We start from the raw sequence: 20366 nt of genomic DNA on the forward strand, positions 1-20366 counted from the left end.
CATACGAACAATACGATCTAGTGCTATGCTTAGGATTGGGTCTTGTCCATCACATCATTCTCCCAATGATGTGATCCCGTTATCAATGACATCTAATACCCATGATCAGGAAACCATGATCATCTATTGACTAACGAGCTAGCCAACTAGAGGCTTGCTAGGGACACATTGTGATCTATTTATTCACACATGTATTACTGTTTCCTGTTAATACAATTATAGCATGAACAATAGACGATTACAATGAATAACGAAATATGATAATAACTATTTTATTATTGCCTCTAGGGCATATTTCCAACACACAGCGGGCGCACTCTGGGCGGCTCTGGCGAGCATGTTCTCGTCTCAATCGCTCATCCGCGTGAACAACATTCGCACGGCCCTCATCGGCGCTCAAAAGGGGACACAATCCGTCTCCACCTTCTTCGCCTATATGCGCGGGCTCGCAGATGAGCTTGCTGCTGCCGGCAAGCCACTCCTAGACGATGAAATCGTCTCCTACATCCTCCATGGGCGGATATGGACTACCAGCCCCTGGTCTCTGCCCTCGACGCTCGGGTCACGCGGTCACGCTGGATGAGCTCTTCTCTATGATGAGCAACTTTGACCAGCGTGTGACCCTCTTCCATAGCTCGGGTGGATTCAAGTCTTCTACAAACGCCGCGTACCGTGGCCGCGGTAGTCGTGGTCAGCGCGGCTCGCCTCGCAACGCGGGCAGAAGCGGTGGCTCCAACAGCAACTCCAACTCTCGCACTGGCCGGTCCCCAATAATCGGGGCCAGCGTGGTGGCTCCAATCGATCTCGGCAGGAGGCCTCTCGTTGCCAGATCTGTGGCAAACCAGGGCATACCGCCAAAGATTGCTCGTATCGCTATGATGAGGATGATGCCTCCTCTCAAGACGAGGACAAGGTTGCTGCTGCTGCGGATGGCTCCTATGGAATCGACACCAACTGGTACGTCGACAGCGGTGCCACCAACCACATCACCAATGAACTTGAAAAGGTGACCATGAAGGAAAAATACCACGACAAGGATCAAATCCACACTGCCAGTGGAGAAGGTATGAGGATCAACCACATAGGTCATTCACTTTTTAATACCCCTCGTAGAAAAAATTCATCTTAGGAAAATCCTGCATGTTCCTAATGCCAGTAAAAATCTCCTTTCCGTTCACAGAATTGCCCTTGATAATCATGTTTTTCTCGAGTTTCATCCTTACTTCTTTTTGATCAAGGATCAGGTAACCAAGAAAACTCTCTATCGAGGTAGATGTGTTCGAGGGCTCTATCCGTTGATTCCGGAGCGTCGGAGATTTCATAAACAAGAGTGTGGCGTCGTCAAACTTTCTACCACACGATGGCATGATAGATTAGGACATGCTTCTTTTTCTTTGATCAATACTTTACTTAGGAAAAAGAAGCTCCCGTATGTTGGTGAGCGTAATGTCGAAACTATTTGTGATTATTGTGAGCGAGAAAAAAGTCATCAATTACCTTATTCAATATCTACCAATGTCTCCACAAAACCTTTGCAATTAATATTCTCTGATATTTGGGGCCCTACTCCTAACTCTGTCGGTCGACATACTTACTATGTAAGTTTTATTGATGACTATAGCAAGTTCACATGGATCTATCTTCTCAAAAGAAGATCTGATGTTTTTGAAGTCTTTAAAAACTTCCAAGCACTTGTTGAAAGGAAGTTTGAAAGCAAAATTATCACTGTCCAATCCGATTGGGGAGGGGAATATGAAAAGCTAAATTCCTTCTTCCAAACTTTGGGAATTTTCCATCATGTGTCATGCCCTCATGCTCACCAACAAAATGGTTCAGCTGAGCGCAAACATGGCCACATTGTTGAAGTGGGTCTCTCGTTACTAGCTCATGCCTCCATGCCACTAAAATTTTGGGATGAAGTGTTTCTTACTGTTGTTCATATCATAAACATGCTTCCCAGTCGTGCCATTAACAATGAAACTCCACTAGAACGTCTTCTCCACACCAAATCCGACTACACAACACTACGTGTCTTTGGTTGTGCCTGTTGGCCCAACCTCCGTCCCTACAATAATCGAAATCTCATGTTCCGCTCAAAACAGTGTGCGTTCTTAGGGTATAGTGCTCAACACAAGGGAGTAAAATGCCTTGACATATCCACTGGTCGTGTCTACATCTCCAGGGATATTGTTTTTGATGAGACTAAATTCCCATTCTCAGATCTCCACCCAAATGCAGGTGCCCTTCTTCAAAAAGAAGTTCTCCTTTTTCCATCCATATTCTCCGGGTATGATCAAGGGGGCGTTAAAAATTGTGATGATTCTATGTTGGCTAACCCTCTCACCAGTACACTTGAGTTTTGGGATGATGTTGCAGAAATCAGGAATGAAAATGGTGATCAAACCCTTGAAGAAATCAGCTTGGATGAGCTATATCGCATGTGTCGCAGCCTCGGGAGCAAATCCTCCTCGGGAACTGCGGGAACTGCTATGCAACCGTGCGGTGAATCAGCCTCGGGGCTGGCTCCAGCAGACAACGGCGCCTCGAGATCTGTTCCAGGAGACAACGGCGGGCCGCCTGCGACAAAAGCGCCAGCGCCAGACCAAACAACGACTAGGCGCCTCTCCGCCCAACCGCTGCACTACACGCGGCGCTCCTCAAACCGATCGGCGCGTGCGGACGGCGACATGGGGGCGGTTGCACCCAGGCCATCATTGGCCAATGATGACCCGCTCGACCACCCCGGATCTTCTGTGGACTCGCCTTCACAACCACTTCAGCGGGCTGCCACAGAGGATCCAGACCACATCCATCCACCAGCAGTGACACGATCTGCCGTGGGCCACGACCAGGCGGCAGTGGCGACAGGATCTGCCTCGGGATCAGCAGCTGCAAGAGCTGGAGGATCTTCTACGCATTCACCAGATTCCGCTCTTACTCCTCGTCGTACACGGTTGCAAAAAGGGGTGATTCACCCTGTTAACTATAAACACATGACCAAGCATGGTCTTGTCTGCTCTACAGGTGAATCAGGGGAGCCTTCTACACTTGAAGAAGCACTCCGTGATGAAAAATGAAAAAATGCAATGTGTGAAGAATATCAAGCTCTACAAATAAATAAAACATGGCATTTGGTCTCTCCACGACATGGTAAAAATCTTATAGATTGTAAATGGGTCTTCAGAATTAAGAGAAAGTCTGATGGAAACATTGATTGCTACAAGGCAAGACTTGTGGCAAAAGGCTTCAAACAACGGTATGGTATAGATTATGAGGATACTTTTAGTCCAGTTGTTAAAGCTGCCACCATTCGTTTGGTCTTGTCCATTGCTGTTTCCAGGGGATGGAGTCTTCGACAGCTAGATGTGCAGAACGCGTTTCTCCATGGTGTTCTAGAAGAGGAAGTGTATATGAAACAACCTCCTGGGTTTGAGAGCAAAAATTCACTTCACTTGGTATGCAAGCTTGATAAGGCACTGTATGGGCTAAAGCAAGCCCCAAGAGCATGGTACTCCAGGCTTAGTAAAAAGATGCAAGCACTTGGTTTTGTTCCATCAAAATCTGACACTTCACTGTTCATCTATACAAAATGCAATACCTCCATATTTGTTCTCATCTATGTTGATGACATCATTGTTACAAGTTCTTCTGATGAGGCAATTTCAGGATTGCTAAAGGACCCGAGTGCAGAGTTTGCTCTTAAGGATCTAGGTGAACTTCATTATTTCTTAGGGATAGAAGTGAAGAAACTCAATGGTGGACTTCATCTCCCCCAAGAGAAGTATGCTACAGATTTGGTAAGAAAGGCATGATTGCAAGGTTGTAAGCCTGCACCTACTCCACTATCCAATTTAGAAAAGTTGTCACTTATGGATGGAGAACTCCTTAGTGCAAGTGACAGTACAAAATACAGAAGTCTAGTAGGTGCCCTTCAGTACTTGACACTTACAAGACCTGATATCTCCTTTGCTGTAAACAAAGTCTGTCAATTTTTGCATGCACCTACCACAGTTCACTTAACTGCTGCCAAGCGTATAATTAGATATGTGAAACATACCTTGAGCATTGGGTTGAATTTCAGCAAGTCACCCTCCACTCTTGTTAGTGCCTTCTCAGATTCAGATTGGGCATGATGCCTGGATGACAGGTGCTCAACAGGAGGTTTTGCAGTATTTTTTGGACCTAATCTTATATCTTGGTGTGCCAGAAAACAAGCAACTATTTCTAGATCAAGCACTAAGGCAGAATATAAGGCATTGGCCAATGCAACAACTGAAATTATATGGGTGCAGTCTATGTTGAAGGAGTTGGGTATAAAGAGCTCTAAAGCTCCCTGCCTATGGTGTGATAATCTTGGTGCAATATACTTATCTGCAAATCGAGTCTTTCATGCCAAGACAAAGCACATTGAAATAGATTTTCATTTTGTTAGAGAAAGAGTGGCTAGTAAAATACTAGACATTCGGTTCATAAACTCAAGTGATCAAGTTGCAGATGGGTTTACAAAAGCCTTGCCTGCCAAAAGCTTTGAAGTCTTCAAACATAATCTCAACTTAATAAAGTTTTGATTACGGGAGGGTGTTAAACCGCAGGATACTTGGAGATATTTAGGATAGAGATAGACTATAGATAGTTGTTGAAACTACTTATCTCTCTTTGTGTATTCAAATATTCTATCTCTAGTTTACTTCCGCTCCAAGTTGTAACTCCTTTCAAATCTATCTTGTACGCATATCCACAAGTTTGCACCCTGCTATATAACATGCATCACGTCGCCCTCATTGGGTAAGACGTTTCCGCTAAGTCGCACATTCTGAACTAGGATAGCTTACAAAGTTTCGTTGCATATGCATTTAAAATTAAGCAGAGACGTTTTTTGTCAATTGGTGGCATGTCCCTTATCAGTTTTCTATCTTTGACTATTTGTTAGGCAACACACTTATTTCAGAAGAACTATGCTGATCTCCCCATTTTTATTTGGTGGTGTTAGTGTCTTTGTTGTTATGATCTTTGTACTGACACGTTCTTTGTACCATGGTCTTTGACCCTGTTTCTGATATCATCTAACTGGACTACTTGACACATGGTTGAGACAATTACATTTTAATAACTGAAACTATTTTTGCACTATACTTATATTTTAGTAGCCTTTGTACAACCATCCAACAGAACAAAGGGCAGCTACACAGTTTCCTTGGATTGCATGATAATAACATTTCTTGCTTAGGAATAACATGAATATTCACTCCCATGAAGTACCAACGTTGCTGTTTTTAGTGACCCGTAGTTTAGTTCGACATCATTATGAGATTCCTCTAGAAAAAGTTAGGCATAGACATGGAATTGCTTCATGTGAGTTTCTCTAAACTGTAATAGGCCTGAATGCTAGCATACACATGTATTGTCTAGCATTTAATAATAAGCTGGAACTTTTGTTCAGTCTAATGAAAGCTTTACTGAATCCTATATATTAACATGTATTTACTCTAGGATGGTGCAGGATCGGCACATGCCACTGAGGAACAAGTGAGTTTTCATCCATTGTCAAATAGCACTGAAGTTGTGTATATATGTAGGGTTAGTCACATGTCATCATCCTAGCTGTTGTTTACTTTGCTATTACTACTACAAAATCACAGTTCGGTTACTCATTTTTAATCACATGTCCATCACTAACTCCTGAATCTGGCAGTAAGGTTTTAATCCACACATAAGGACATGTATTCTGTGTATTAGTTGCCACATCAATATTTACGTTTATTCTCAAAATATATCCCGCGGAGTATTTAGAATTGTTGTCCTACAAGCTAACTTGCATCATGTATGTATCTTCTATTAGGTATCGTAACAAAGAAAGTTCAAAATACAATCCTTAGGATGGTCCATGATACTCTGGTAGCTCTTTAAGCTCTTTAGGTATCCTATATCTTTTATTTGTGCATCATTCACCTTAGGTAAATTCAGTGCGTGACCACCAGCGACCACTTTCTTTTCTCTCTATTGGTGTGGTTATTTCATATTCTGTCATCATCATTTCCCTTTCTTCTTGCTTGCTCTTTAATTATTTCCTTGAGCAAGTGGATGGCTATTTATACCGGTACAGTTTTTTTATGGCTCTCATTGTTTGTATGGCCTTCCCAGGAGATGCAGGCCTTTATTTTTGCAATTTCAGGTATTAACTATTGCTTTCCGATAACTTTATATTTCTTATTGTCTTTCGTTGTGTCGATTTGGATCGTATAATTCAGATTTTAGTTGCAGTGACTCCTCATCGACGACTGCAAAACAATGGCTTCCTCCAGTGCCCGCCGGGTAGCCATGCATGCGCCTCAAGCTGATTCTCCTGATCGTCAGCCTGTGAGAAGTCTCCGTCGGTCCGGCTGGCCATCGATGTGCATAAGGCGACCGTCGATAAGTACATGCTGCTTCTGCTCATCATGCCGCCGAGGGGTGTGGTGACGTGCCGGGAACTGAGTAAGCAAGCACATCCATTGATATCTAGAATCATACATGGTTGGAACGTGCAACTAGTGTAGGATACATATGTCTGATGGTCTGTTTTGCAGTACAAAAGTTATACAAGATTGTTCGTTATTTGCTATTGTTCTACAAGATTGATGCGATTAAGCTTGATTATAATGTATTAAGCTTTAATATAATTGCATGCGACTGTATTACAGAAGCGAAAGCATACTGTTTAATATAAAGAGGATAGTGAAAGGGGCGCGTGCTACCTGGCACCGCCGAGCTTCGGCTCAGGCGCCCCCACCACTAGTAAACTAAGAAGGTGAACAATGACTCACCTCTTCAAGACGGGCGCTCGTCCGGTGGACACGAGGCCCCATGAGCACCTCACAGTCAGGAAATGTTTCAAAAACCTTGTTATATATATCAAATAGGAGAGTGGCAGTGACGAAAAGATACTGTGTGGTTACTGGTGCGACAGTAATCAACTGATGAAGCACTTCTTCAAAGCCTTCTTCACTAAATAAAATATCCACTTCATCAAACACAGCACTGCGATTAGGGGGAACAAACATATTAAGTTACGTCTTAGGCTATCTAGTGCATCCACTTATTTATCTCTATGTTCAACATTAAAAAAAATGACTGGAAAAAGGAGCAGCCATATACCATCTGAGGTTATTTAGCTGCACAAAGCCTTCCTGAAGCAGATACAAGAAACGACCAAGTGTTGCTATAAGTACATCTAGCTCTTGATCAAGGCTTTCTAGGTGTGTCTTCTGACGAAATCCACCGGTTGCAACCATAGACCTGAAGGGAACCCCAGATTTTGATATTAAACGACACTCATTAGTAGAAAATGGCCCATTTATTCCGGTTTCAGAGGCCCATTAGCCACGGTTTCGAAATCGGGACTAAAGCCCAAAACCTTTAGTCCCGGTTCCTTTACCAACCGGGACAGAAGGGCCTTCACGTGGCCTCTGCGGGGAGCCCAGGCAGGAGGGCCTATAGTCCCGGTTGGTAATACCAACTGGGACCAGGAGGTGGTTTTTTTTTGAATTTGGGGGGGGGGGGGTGTTGGGGGTTTTGGAGGACTAATTTAGGGCTTTCATATTGTGTTAGCTAGCTAATAGAGAGAAGTGTCCTCTCTTTCTCCGTGAGGTAGAAGTAACGACTTTAGCAAGTTATCCTTGGTCTCTTAGGTATTATGGCGTACCGACCATTCATTTACGACATCTGGGCTAATGAACTCAACGTTGAAGATTCATCCACACATGAATCTAATCCACTTTTCTCCCCTAATGATATAATAACCAATCATGATCATAATAACAAATCATCATGATAATCATGATCAACATCATCATATTAATATAAAAACTCTTGCATCACTATAGCTAATAATCATCATAGTCATTACCATCAACACTATTTAATCATCATTTTCGTCAATGAGACATTGTATAACAAAAGTTGGTCACTAGTCATAATCACAACTCCTCCTCCTCCTCCTCATCAACTATAACACACTGTAGCACATAATAACACATTGTACCTAGGACTTACTCCTCTCTCATAGGACCTACTCTACCCTCTCTTAGGTACAATATCATAAAACCAGATAGGCCCTGACTCTCCATTATGGAGAATGGAGATCATCTTGTCTCCCATTCTTGTCCTACGCACAATGTTGCTTCCAAGTAGCTCTCTACGATTGACCATACATTTTTTCCAATCTTTGATTGTCATTTCATCGGTTTTAGAAATCCGGTATGAACATGAGTGATGCAGATACCTAGGTTGACCTGGCCGTGCTGGTCGTATGCTCATAACATCAATGTGACCTCTTGCAAACAACAGATGAGGCACACAATCTTGCGGGATTTTTTGTTGAAAAACATAGTATTAACTTTGTAGCTATAAATGTAGTTTAGTTTTACAAGAATTTATGCAAAAGATGCACGGATGTCGTAATAGTAGAAAATCTTACCATGCAATCTCCATGCATGTTACCATAGTTCATCACGTGCACTAGTGGTACGTATTGACCATAATGTGGGGGAGTCTGCTGATAGGTATTGTAATTCTTAAGATCATTAATAAATGCGACAAGATGATGTTTCACCTTACAAGTTAATTCTGCTTCATCATTGTAGTAATAGGTTCTGTCTACCATCTTCGGTACATTTTTTGAAGAACGAAAATAAGCTGTCAATGGAAATAAGTTCTCAACTATTTTTAAATAAACAATATAAATAACTTAATAAATATGGTTGAGAAATTCACATAATGGTAGAACTGGAGGCGTCTGCACAATGACCCAGATGTGGATATTACCTTCAATTTCATCTTCCGAACGAATATCAAAGGTGATAAGCATATTAGGATCAAATGCATAAGCCTTGCATAGTGCTACCCAAGTTTTGCATTCAAAAAAGGAGTAGGTGTCTCCATTGTACAACTTTACGGCAAAAGTATAACCATGCTCGGTCTTCAAGTGAACTATCTTTACCTTCATAGTTTTTTCAGTACAGAAACCAATCTTATCCAAGACATAAATTCTTGCATGACAGGGGATAAGCTAGTAGAATAGTAAAAAATAAAAATTATAAGTTGAAACAAAAGAAGTCATGCTTAATTACGAAAAAGACTTGTCGTTGTGACTTACTGTATCCACTTCGAAGTCCTCATCCAGCATGATGCTGAAGCGCCTATCATTAACTAAGTGAGGCATGTCGCACAGGCCGCGCTCGTCTTGATAGTATTCACACATAGCGAATTTCCTTTCGTCGTCAGACATTTCCTATGTTCATAGTTGAAACATTTAAAATCGATCAAAGGCAACTACCAGGAAACTTATATAACATATCACTATTAATTATAAAACATATCACTATTACTCAATATGCAGCGTGTTGACTTTAGGTCTGTCGAGTCTTTCGTTCCTAAACACACACATCACAAGAACACTAAGACATCTCTATATTCAGAATGCATCATCCTTTACATACGCACTAGGAGGTGTTTCGTGCAATAACATACACACATCAAATAAATGACATATAACTCATCATCATCTTACTCATTTAACAACTTATGAAAGTCATAGAAGGAGCAATGACAAACCGAAACATAACCGATATTATCACTAATACATCTCGAATATTATCATACAATATCACTAATAAAAATCCAGTTGATGTCTCACGGTGCAGGCGGTGGCAACCCAAAGATAAGGAACCATCACCGGATCATAGCTCGGGTGATGTCCCTGAAGAACCTGCCAGGTATTGGAGAACCTGGCATCCAATGCAGCCATGTAGCTACAGACGTGCTCGTCCTCCTCCCTGACACGGTGACGTACCACCTGCGTGGGGGTCAGCTCCCTCGGCATCGATAATGGTCCACACGACCGCCACCAAAGAAGCTCTGGGTCAACGATGAGACCCGGATTCCTCACCAAGGTGCGCCCCCGGAAGGTAGCACCTACCAGTGCCAGCCCGGCAGAGCCCAGTCCCGGACATGGCGCCTATCAAGCAGGCGCTCGCTGACCACTCGACGACGAGGATGCGGGACGGGCATCGTCGACGTCGAGACAAATTCCTCTAAGAAACTTTTCTTATTGTTTAATGTTTAACTTTCTAGTTATCATTTATACAATAATCATCTCATTTGAAGTTAGCTAGCGCCCACTACCTATTTTTCTCAACATGCAAGTATGACACCAAATATACAATAATAAAATACAATATATAAATTTTGCAAATATTTCCGCAACAACATTCGGGGCTTGAGCAAATATTTTTCAAATATACAAGAATCATATCCTAGCAAGAACCCTAGGCATGGGGATGTCTCACCAGAGGTTTGGGTCGGTGTCGGGGTCGAGGTCGTCGACGGGCTAGGGGCGGGGGCAACGACGACGACGGGCTCGGGGCGGGGGCAACGACGACGACGGGATCAGAGCGGTGACGGGCTCGGGACGGGGGCGGCGACGGCGACGGGCTCGGGGGCGACGACGACGGGCTCAGGGGCGGCGAAGACGACGGGCTCGGGCGGCGACGGCGACGGGATCGGGGCTAGCGATGACAACGGGTTCGGGGTGAGGGCGGCGACGACGATAGGCTCGGGGGAGGCGACGATGACGGGCTCGGGGCGGGGGCGGCGACAGCAACGGGCTCGGGGGCCGCGACGATGACGGGCTCGGGGGCGGCGACAACGACAGGCTCGGGGACGGCGGCAATGACGAGGAGGAATGGATCAGCGGCGGTGGCGCGGGGCAAATGGCAGAGTTTGGGGAAAATCTGATAACTCCCGCCTTATATGCGAAAACCTGTTGTCCAGGTTCGAGGAACAAACCGGGACCAATGCTGCCCTTTCGTCCTGGCTGGATCCACAAACTGGGACTAAAGGTCAATTTTCAGCAGCCTAACGGGCGGGAAGAAGAGACCTTTAGTCCCGGTTTGTGCCTCAAACCGACACTAAAGGGATTCTTTGGTCCCGGTTTGTTCCACCAACCGACACAAAAGGATGTCTTTGGTCCCGGTTGGTGCCACAAACCGATACGAATGGCCTGTGCCTGCCACGCCCGAGGTGCTTGGTGAAGAAACACCAAAAACAAGATATATTCTTCACATGATTCGGCGAAACCCTAGCGCCGCCAACCCTATATAATATTCTCCCCACCCACGCCGCCAGCTTTCCCCCGCCCACAGCCACCAACCCCTCCCCCAACCCTAAACCCACCGGCGGCGGCGCAGCGCGAGGAGAGGAGAAGGAAGATGGTGAAGTTCCTGAAGCAGGGCAAGGCGCTGATCCTGCTGCAGGGCAGGTACGCTGGGAAGAAGGCGGTGATCGTGCGCGTGTTCGAGGAGGGCACCCGCGACCGCCCCTACGGGCACTGCCTGGTCGCCGACCTAGCCAAATACCCGAAGAAGGTGATCCGCAAGGACTCAGCCAAGAAGACAGCCAACAATGCCCGCATCAAGGTCTTCCTCAAGCTCGTCAACTTCACTCACCTCATGCCCACCCGCTACACCCTCGACGTCGACCTCAAGGAGGTGGTCTCCGGCGCCCCAGACCCCCTCACCACCAAGACAAGAAGCTCACCTCCGCCAAGTCCGCCAAGGCCAAGCTCGAGGAGAGGTTCAAGATCGGCAAGAACAGGTGGTTCTTCACCAAGCTCCGCATGATTCAACATGATTCAAGAAATGCCAACAAGATCTATTCTTCACATGATGCGACATGATTCCACATGATTCGACATGATTCAAGAAATTCCAACAAGATCTATTCTTCACATGATTAGACATGATTCAAGAAATTCCAACAAGATCTATTCTTCACATGATTCGACATGATTCAAGAAATGCCAAGAAGATCTATTCTTCACATGATTCGACATGATTCAAAAAAAGCCAACAAGATCTATTCTTCACATGATTCGACATGATTCCACATGATTCGACATGATTCAAGAAATTCCATCAAGATCCATTCTTCACATGATTCGACAAGATTCGATATGATTCCACATGATTCGACATGATTCAAGAAATTCCAACAAGATCTATTCTTCACATGATTCGACATGATTCAAGAAATGCCAACAAGATCTATTCTTCCCATGATTCGACATGATTCGACATGATTCAAGAAATTCCAACAAGATCTATTCTTCACATGATTCGACACATGAAACATAACATCTCATATAGATCCACACTAAAAACAGAGTCTTCATGGGCAGTACCAAAACAGGACATCTTAAGCACTTATTTGAACTCCAAACTTTTTGCGTGTTCTAAATGAACCATTCAAGGCCACATCATCAATTTTCAACACTTTCTGACTTCATTTGGTATTTTTCATGCTTTTACTGACTTTTTGCAGCTAAATGACACGGAAATTGAAAAGCACTACAAATGAACTCTTAATAGGTTGAAAGTTGGCATGGTATCATCATTTCATCCACATAGCATGTGCTAAAAAGTTGAGAGGGTTGCGGCAAAAACTGGACGCGCTTCGTTATAAATCGGACAATCTCTTTCGAAGTATGAGAGTTTCATACGAAAACTCATCTGTTACCAAAGGGATTTCATTTTTTGGAATTATTTGAACTCCAGAATTTTTGTGTGTTCAAAATGAACCATTCAAGGCCACATCATCAATTTTCAACACTTTCTGACTTCATTTGGTATTTTTCATGCTTTTACTGAATTTTTGGAGCTAAATGACCCAGAAATTGGAAAGTACTACAAATGAACTCTTAATAGGTTGAAAGTTGGCATGGTATCATCATTTCACCCACATAGCATGTGCTAAAAAATTGAGAGGGTTGTCGCAAAAACTGGATGCACTTCATGTATAAATCGGACAATCTCTTTCGAAGTATGAGGGTTTCATAGGAAAAACCATCTGTTACAAAAGGCATTTCATTTTTTCAAACTTATTTCATTTTTTCCACATGGGTGCGTTTATTAAAAACCAATACAACATATCATGAATAGATAAGTGACCAAATTAATAGAAATTCATCATCGCATTAAAGCCAAAGTACAGTAGTGACCAAAATAAATACATAACGTTCTTACATAGTTCTCATTACTGAACAACATATAACTCTCTAGAGCATCTGATTAGAACATACATTGAAACTATTAAATCTAAATGCAACAACAAATGCGATCTTAACCGCAACTAAGGTACAAATTGATCCAACGGCATAATGATACCAAGCCTCGGTATGAATTGCATATTTTCTAATGTTTCTAATCTTCAAGCGCATTGCATTCATCTTGATCTTGTGATCGTCACACACATCGGCAACATCCAACTCCAATATCATCTTCTCCTCTTCAACTCTTTGTATTTTTTCTTTGAAGTAACTATTTTCTTTTTCAACCAAATTTAACTTCTCGGCAAGAATTTGTATGTCGGTTTGAATTGCCGGTTCACATACCTCCTAGATTAAAAAATCTATGTCACGTTGGTCAGCATAATTGTCATAAACACTAAATAAAAAATAGTTATAAAAGATAATATATACCACATTCGAATGATAGACAGGACGAGAGCCGATGGAGGCGGATACCAAAACAATCGCACTATATAATAACAAGCAATAGTAGAAGTAAGAAAATTACACAAGCATCTATCTAAATCATACAAGTAAGAACCTTTTTTTAGAAAGAGGATAAGAAGAAGATACTAACCACGGTGGTGCCGATGCCGAGATGGCCGCGGCCGTTCGACGACCGTGAGGACGGGGACGGGACACAAACGGACCACCAAAACTACACAAAACTAGAGGAAAATGGAGCTTGGACAAGGAACTTCAAGAGGAGAAAGCTTAAGTGTGGCTTGGGCATTTCATCGAACACCTCATGTGTATAGCAGGTGAGCTAGAGCACCACAAAGATCTCCCACGGCCGGCCAAAAAAATAGAGCAGTGCACTGCTCTGCTCGCGGTCGGGTGGTATATATATAGGCGAAGCATTGGTCCCGGTTTGTGGACGGAACCGGGAGTGAAGGACAACATTTCATCCCGGTTCCAGCCAAAAACCGGGACCAATTGTTGTGGGGCAGGAGCGAGGCACATTCGTCCCGGTTAGTGTGTGGAACCGGGACCAAAGGGGCCAGATGAACCGGGACCAATGGTCCACGAGGCCCGGCCGGCGCCCTGACATCACGAACCGGGACCGATGCCCCCATGGGTCCCGGTTGATAAGTGAACCGGGACTTATGGGATTTCATCAAGTGAACCAAAGTCCTCTTTTCTACTGGTGACTTCTGAAGGACCTGTGTTTTGAGAAATGACTCAATAGGTTATTCCGTAGTTATTTTCCTCAAAATCATGCTAGAAATATTATCACATTCAGCAAGGAGTATAGTATACCTGAGAAGAAAGTTCAGCAGTAGGTGTCAGTATTATGACTCGTGGGTTCCTGTGAGATGGTTTGTGGATCCACGAATGTAAGTGAATCTGTCTAAATTCATGATGCGAACTGCCTAGTTGGAAACCCTTTATAGTCGGTATTGCTGTAACCATTCACCTGTTCATGACATCCCTCCCAACACAACTGGCCAAAATAGACCCAATCTGCGAGTTTTCACGAGGTCCCTGTAATCGGTCCTTTGAGTTCCCCGAACTTCCGTATCGCCCGAGAACCAAAATCAGTGAGTAATATCATACAAAACTGGCCAGAATGGACCAAATCTACGAGTTTTGACGAGATCCTCATAACCGGTCCCCGTACTTCGCGGAACGTTCGGATCGCACCGTGACCCAAAATCAGTGAGTAATAGCATACAAAACTAGCCAGAATGGACAAAATCTACAAGTTTTGACGAGGTCCCCGTAACCAGGCCCCGAAGTTCACCGAACGTTCGTATCGGCCCAGGAACGAAAATCAGTGAGTAATAGCATACAAAACTGGCTAGAATGTATAAAATATGTGAGTTTTGACGAGGTCTCCGAAGTTCGCAGAACATTCAGATCGCCCCGTGACCCAAAATCGGTGAGTAATAGCAACCAAAACTGGCTAGAATGTATAAAATTTGTGAGTTTTGACGAGGTCCCTGTAACTGGTCCCCGAAGTTACCCGAACATTCGTATAGCCCCGGGACCCAAAATCAGTGAGTAATATCATACAAAAGTGGTCAAAATGGACCAAATCTACGAGTTTTGACGAGGTCCCCATAACCGGTCCGTGGAGTTCTCCGAACTTAAGTATCGCCCCAAGACCCAAAATCAGTGAGTAATAGCATACAAAACAGGCCAGAATGGAACAATCTACGAGTTTTGACGAGGTCCGTGATACGTCTCCATCGTATCTGCTTTTCCAAACTCTTTTGCCCTTGTTTTGGACTCTAATTTGCATGATTTGAATGGAACTAACCTGGACTGACGCTGTTTTCAGCAGAATTGCCTTGGTGTTATTTTTGTGCAGAAATCAAAGTTCTCCAAACGTCCTGAAAATTTACGGGGAGCAGTTTTGGAAAATAAGAAAAATATCTGTGCCAAGTTCCACCTGAGGGGGTGGGCCATTGGACCACAAGCCCTAGCTCCGCCACCACCCCCTGGTGGCGGTGGGCAGGCTTGTGGGGCCCACACGGCTCTGCCACCCCCAACTCCAGCTTTATAAGATCCCTTTCGTCCCAGAAAAAATAAAAAGAGAAGTTTTCATCACGTTTTCGATACGGAGGCGCTGCCACCACCTGTTCTTCATCTGGAGGGCAGACCTAGAGTCCGTCTTGGGCTCCGGAGAGGGGAAATCGTCGGCATCATCATCATCAACTTTCTTCCCTCTCCAATTCCATGAAGCTCTTCGTCGTTCGTGAGTAGTCTATTCGTAGGCTCGCTGGGTGGTGATGAGTAGGATGAGATCTATCATGTAATCGAGTTAGTTTTGATGGGGATTGATCCCTAGTATCCACTATGGTCTGAGATTGATGTTGCTACTACTTTGCCATGCTTAATGCTTGTCACTAGGGCCCGAGTGCCATGATTTCAGATCTGAAATTATTATGTTGTCACCAATATATGTGTGTTTTAGATCCGATCTTGCAAGTTGTAGTTACCTACTATGTGTTATGATCCGGCAGCCCCGGAGTGACAATAACCGGAACCACTCCCGATGATGACCATAGTTTGAGGAGTTCATGTGTTCACCAAGTGCTAATGCGTTGGTCCGGTTCTTTATTAAAAGGAGAACCTTAATATCCCGTAGTTTCCTTTTGGACCCCGCTGCCAAGGGAGGGATGGACAATATATGTCATGCAAGTTCTTTTCCCTAAGCACGTATGACGACACACGGAATGCATGCCTAAATCACATTGACGAAAGGGAGCTAGCTACATATCTCTCCATGTTATAGCTATTGCATGATGAATATCATCCAAGCAAATCACCGACCCATTGCCTACGAGTTTGTCCTACTGCTGTTACTTGTCTTCCTCTGCTGTTGCTGCTACTACTGTTGCTACTGCTGTTACTTGTCTTGCTGTTAGGGAACGTCGCATGGGAAACAAAAATTTTCCTACGCGCACGAAGACCTATCATGGTGATGTCCATCTACGAGAGGGGATGAGTGATCTACGTACCCTTGTAGACCGTACAGCAGAAGCGTTAGAGAACGCGGTTGATGTAGTGGAACGTCCTCACGTCCCTCGATCCGCCCCGCGAACAATCCCGCGATCAGTCCCACGATCTAGTACCGAACGGACGGCACTTCCGCGTTCAGCACACGTACAGCTCGACGATGATCTCGGCCTTCTTGATCTAGCAAGAGAGACGGAGAGGTAGAAGAGTTCTCCGGCAGCGTGGCGGCGCTCCGGAGGTTGGTGATGACCTTGTCTCAGCAGGGCTCCGCCCGAGCTCCGCAGAAACGCGATCTAGAGGAAAAAACCGTGGAGGTATGTGGTCGGGCTGCCGTGGAAAAGTCGTCTCAAATCAGCCCTAAAACCTCCGTATATATAGGTTGGAGGGAGGGGGCCTTGCCTTGGGGTCCAAGGACCCTCAAGGGGGTCGGCCGAGCCAAGGGGAGGACTCTCCCCCCCAAACCGAGTTGGACTAGGTTTGGTGGGAGGGAGTCCCCCTTCCTTCCCACCTCCTCCCTTTTTTTTTCTTTCTCTCTTGATTTTCTTCTCCTTGGCGCATAGGGCACTTGTGGGCTGTCCCACCAGCCCACTAAGGGCTGGTGTTTCTCCCCCAAGGCCTATGGGCTTCCCCGGGGTGGGTTGCCCCCCCCCCCCCCCCGCGGTGAACTCCCGGAACCCATTCGTCATTCCCGGTACATTCCCGGTAATTCCGAAAACCTTCCGGTAATCAAATGAGGTCATCCTATATATCAATCTTCGTTTCCGGACCATTCCGGAAACCCTCGTGACGTCCGAGATCTCATCTGGGACTCCGAACAACATTCGGTAACCAACCATATAACTCAAATACGTATAAAACAACGTCGAACCTTAAGTGTGCAGACCCTGCGGGTTCGAGAACTATGTAGACATGACCTGAGAGACTCCTCGGTCAATATCCAATAGCGGGACCTGGATGCCCATATTGGATCCTACATATTCTACGAAGATCTTATCATTTGAACCTCAGTGCCAAGGATTCGTATAATCCCGTATGTCATTCCCTTTGTCCTTCGGTATGTTACTTGCCCGAGATTCGATCGTCAGTATCCGCATACCTATTTCAATCTCGTTTACCGGCAAGTCTCTTTACTCGTTCCGTAATACAAGATCCCGCAACTTACACTAAGTTACATTGCTTGCAAGGCTTGTGTGTGATGTTGTATTACCGAGTGGGCCCCGAGATACCTCTCCGTCACACGGAGTGACAAATCCCAGTCTTGATCCATGCTAACTCAACTAACACCTTCGGAGATACCTGTAGAGCATCTTTATAGTCACCCAGTTACGTTGCGACATTTGATACACACAAAGCATTCCTCCGGTGTCAGTGAGTTATACGATCTCATGGTCATAGGAATAAATACTTGACACACAGAAAACAGTAGCAACAAAATGACACGATCAACATGCTACGTCTATTAGTTTGGGTCTAGTCCATCACGTGATTCTCCCAATGACGTGATCCAGTTATCAAGCAACAACACCTTGTTCATAATCAGAAGACACTGACTATCATTGATCAACTGGCTAGCCAACTAGAGGCATGCTAGGGACGGTGTTTTTTCTATGTATCCACACATGTAAATAAGTCTTCATTCAATACAATTATAGCATGGATAATAAACGATTATCTTGATACAGGAATTATAATAATAACCATATTTATTATTGCCTCTAGGGCATAATTCCAACACTTGCTCTGCTGCTGCTGCTACTACTGTTGCTATTGCTGTTACTTGTCTTGCTCTGCTGCTACTATTGCTACTACTGTCGCTTGCTACTGTTTCTACTTGCTACTGCCGTCACTACCGTTGTTCCTTGCCACTGTCGTTACTCGCTACTTTGATGTTACTACTGTTCTTGCAGATACTAATCTTTCATGTGTGGTTGAATCTGACATATTCAGCTGCTAATACTTGAGAGTATCCTCTCACCTCCTGTCTGGTAAACCAACAAATTTGGGTCGAATACTCTACCCTTGAAAACTGCTGCGAACCCACGCGCTGGTGGGCCATCAACAACATTCTTCTAGTTTCGTTGCCGGGGAGTGCTAGCAGCATTCTTCTGGTGCCGTTGCAGGGGAAGGTTTGTTGTCATCAACATTCGTCTAGCCATCGCCAGAGATTGTGGTCAGTCCCCATAACCAGACCCCAAAGTTCCCCGAATGTTTGGATCGTCCGGGGACCCAAAATAAGTGAGTAATATCATACAAAACTGGCAAGAATGGACCAAATCTGCGAGTTTTGATGAGGTCCTCGTAACCGGACCCCGAAGATCCCCGAACGTTCGTATTGCCCCGGGACCCAAAATTAGTGAGTAATATCATACAAAACTGGCTAGAATGGACCAAATCTACGAGTTTTGATGAGGTCCCCGTAACTGGACCCCGAAGTTCCCCGAACCTTCGTATCGCCCTGGGACCCAAAATCGGTGAGTAATAGCGTGGAAAACTGGCCACATTGGATCCCCACAACTGGTTCCCATATTTCATAGAACATTCAGATGGCCATGTGACCCAGAATCAGTGAGTAATAGCATACAAAATAGGTGTGGATTTGATGCAATTTAAGGTAGGGTCGGGCTGTCGGGTCCGACGTGGCGGGCGTGCCCGGGCGCGCCCAGGTTCCCCGTATCCGTCTCATATTTGGGCTGTGTTGAAATGGATTAGAGGGATTGGTGGAATACTTGTTGTATTGCCTGAGCCTTTTGGGCATGTAGTATATATGAGCACATGATCATCTTGAGTAGAAGTTATGGCAGGAACAAATCCTAGTCTATCTTTGTTTCCTAAATAATCACGTTACTCAACATCCCCCCGCAGTCACAACGGTAGCGGCGTAGACGGTGAGACTGGAGAAGAATCCGAAGGTAAGCCGACGGTCATCCCCTTCACAGTCGTAATAGTCCATGCATCGTGGAAGTTGTGGCTGGAGTGGAAACCGATAAGGTTGCTCAAGCAAGGCGGTAGCCCTTTGTCCGTTTGTCGGGGTAGCCGAGAACGTGGGGTGGTATAGCTGTGGTCGAGGTAGCCGTGCGAAGAATGTCGTGATCTATGTCGAGTCGGGGTAGAAGGTGTCGAGGAAGTCACCTTGGAGCCGCGGGCGCAAGGAGGCATTGAGTTAGTCATGGGCGCAGTGGTGTTGAAGAAGTGGTGCGCCGGGAAGAAGACGTAGTTGCCGACGCGTCGCGTCGGGTTTGCCAAGCCTGGAGACACCTCATGGACGAAGGCACGCATCGGTGTTGCCAGCATTGTGCATGCGTAGGCGGACGAAGTCGATATTGATGATTTGTCGCTCCAGGTTGGCTAGGCCCGGGAACACACCGAGGACGAAGGCACGTGACAGTGTGGCCTGCACCGGGCATGCGTAGACGGGGACCTGCACAAAACTTGTACACCATGTCGAGGAGGATAGAATAGAAGGACTCGACGACGGTTACGGAGCAAATCGGCGGGGGCCGATGTAGCACGCGGTGGTCGGAGTAGACGAAGTGGTCCGGGAAGACGACGACGATGCTGGCGATGAGCTGGTGCTGGACAAAGATGAAGGAGGTGGACGGACGGCGTGGCTCGGGTGAGCGAGCTGTAACATCGCAAAAGGAGAGCGGCGGCAATGGCTGATGGCGGCGACGGATGGTTAGAAGCACGGCAACGATGCTCGAAGTAGGCAAGGAAGAGCCCGACAGCATGAAAAAGACCGGCGCGGACGATGGCCTTCCCACGCCGAAGGAGATGGCGCGGAGCATACCACAGGAAGTCA

The 20366-nt window shown here is 45.3% G+C and overlaps 1 pseudogene; it reads left to right on the forward strand.

The window, feature by feature from the left end:
• Positions 1-11246: 11246 nt before the first annotated feature.
• LOC123450934 lies at positions 11247-19276 on the forward strand (annotated as a pseudogene).
• Positions 19277-20366: the final 1090 nt, after the last annotated feature.

Source organism: Hordeum vulgare, chromosome 4H (genome assembly GCF_904849725.1).
Source record: "Hordeum vulgare subsp. vulgare chromosome 4H, MorexV3_pseudomolecules_assembly, whole genome shotgun sequence".
NCBI classification, from domain to species: domain Eukaryota; kingdom Viridiplantae; phylum Streptophyta; class Magnoliopsida; order Poales; family Poaceae; genus Hordeum; species Hordeum vulgare.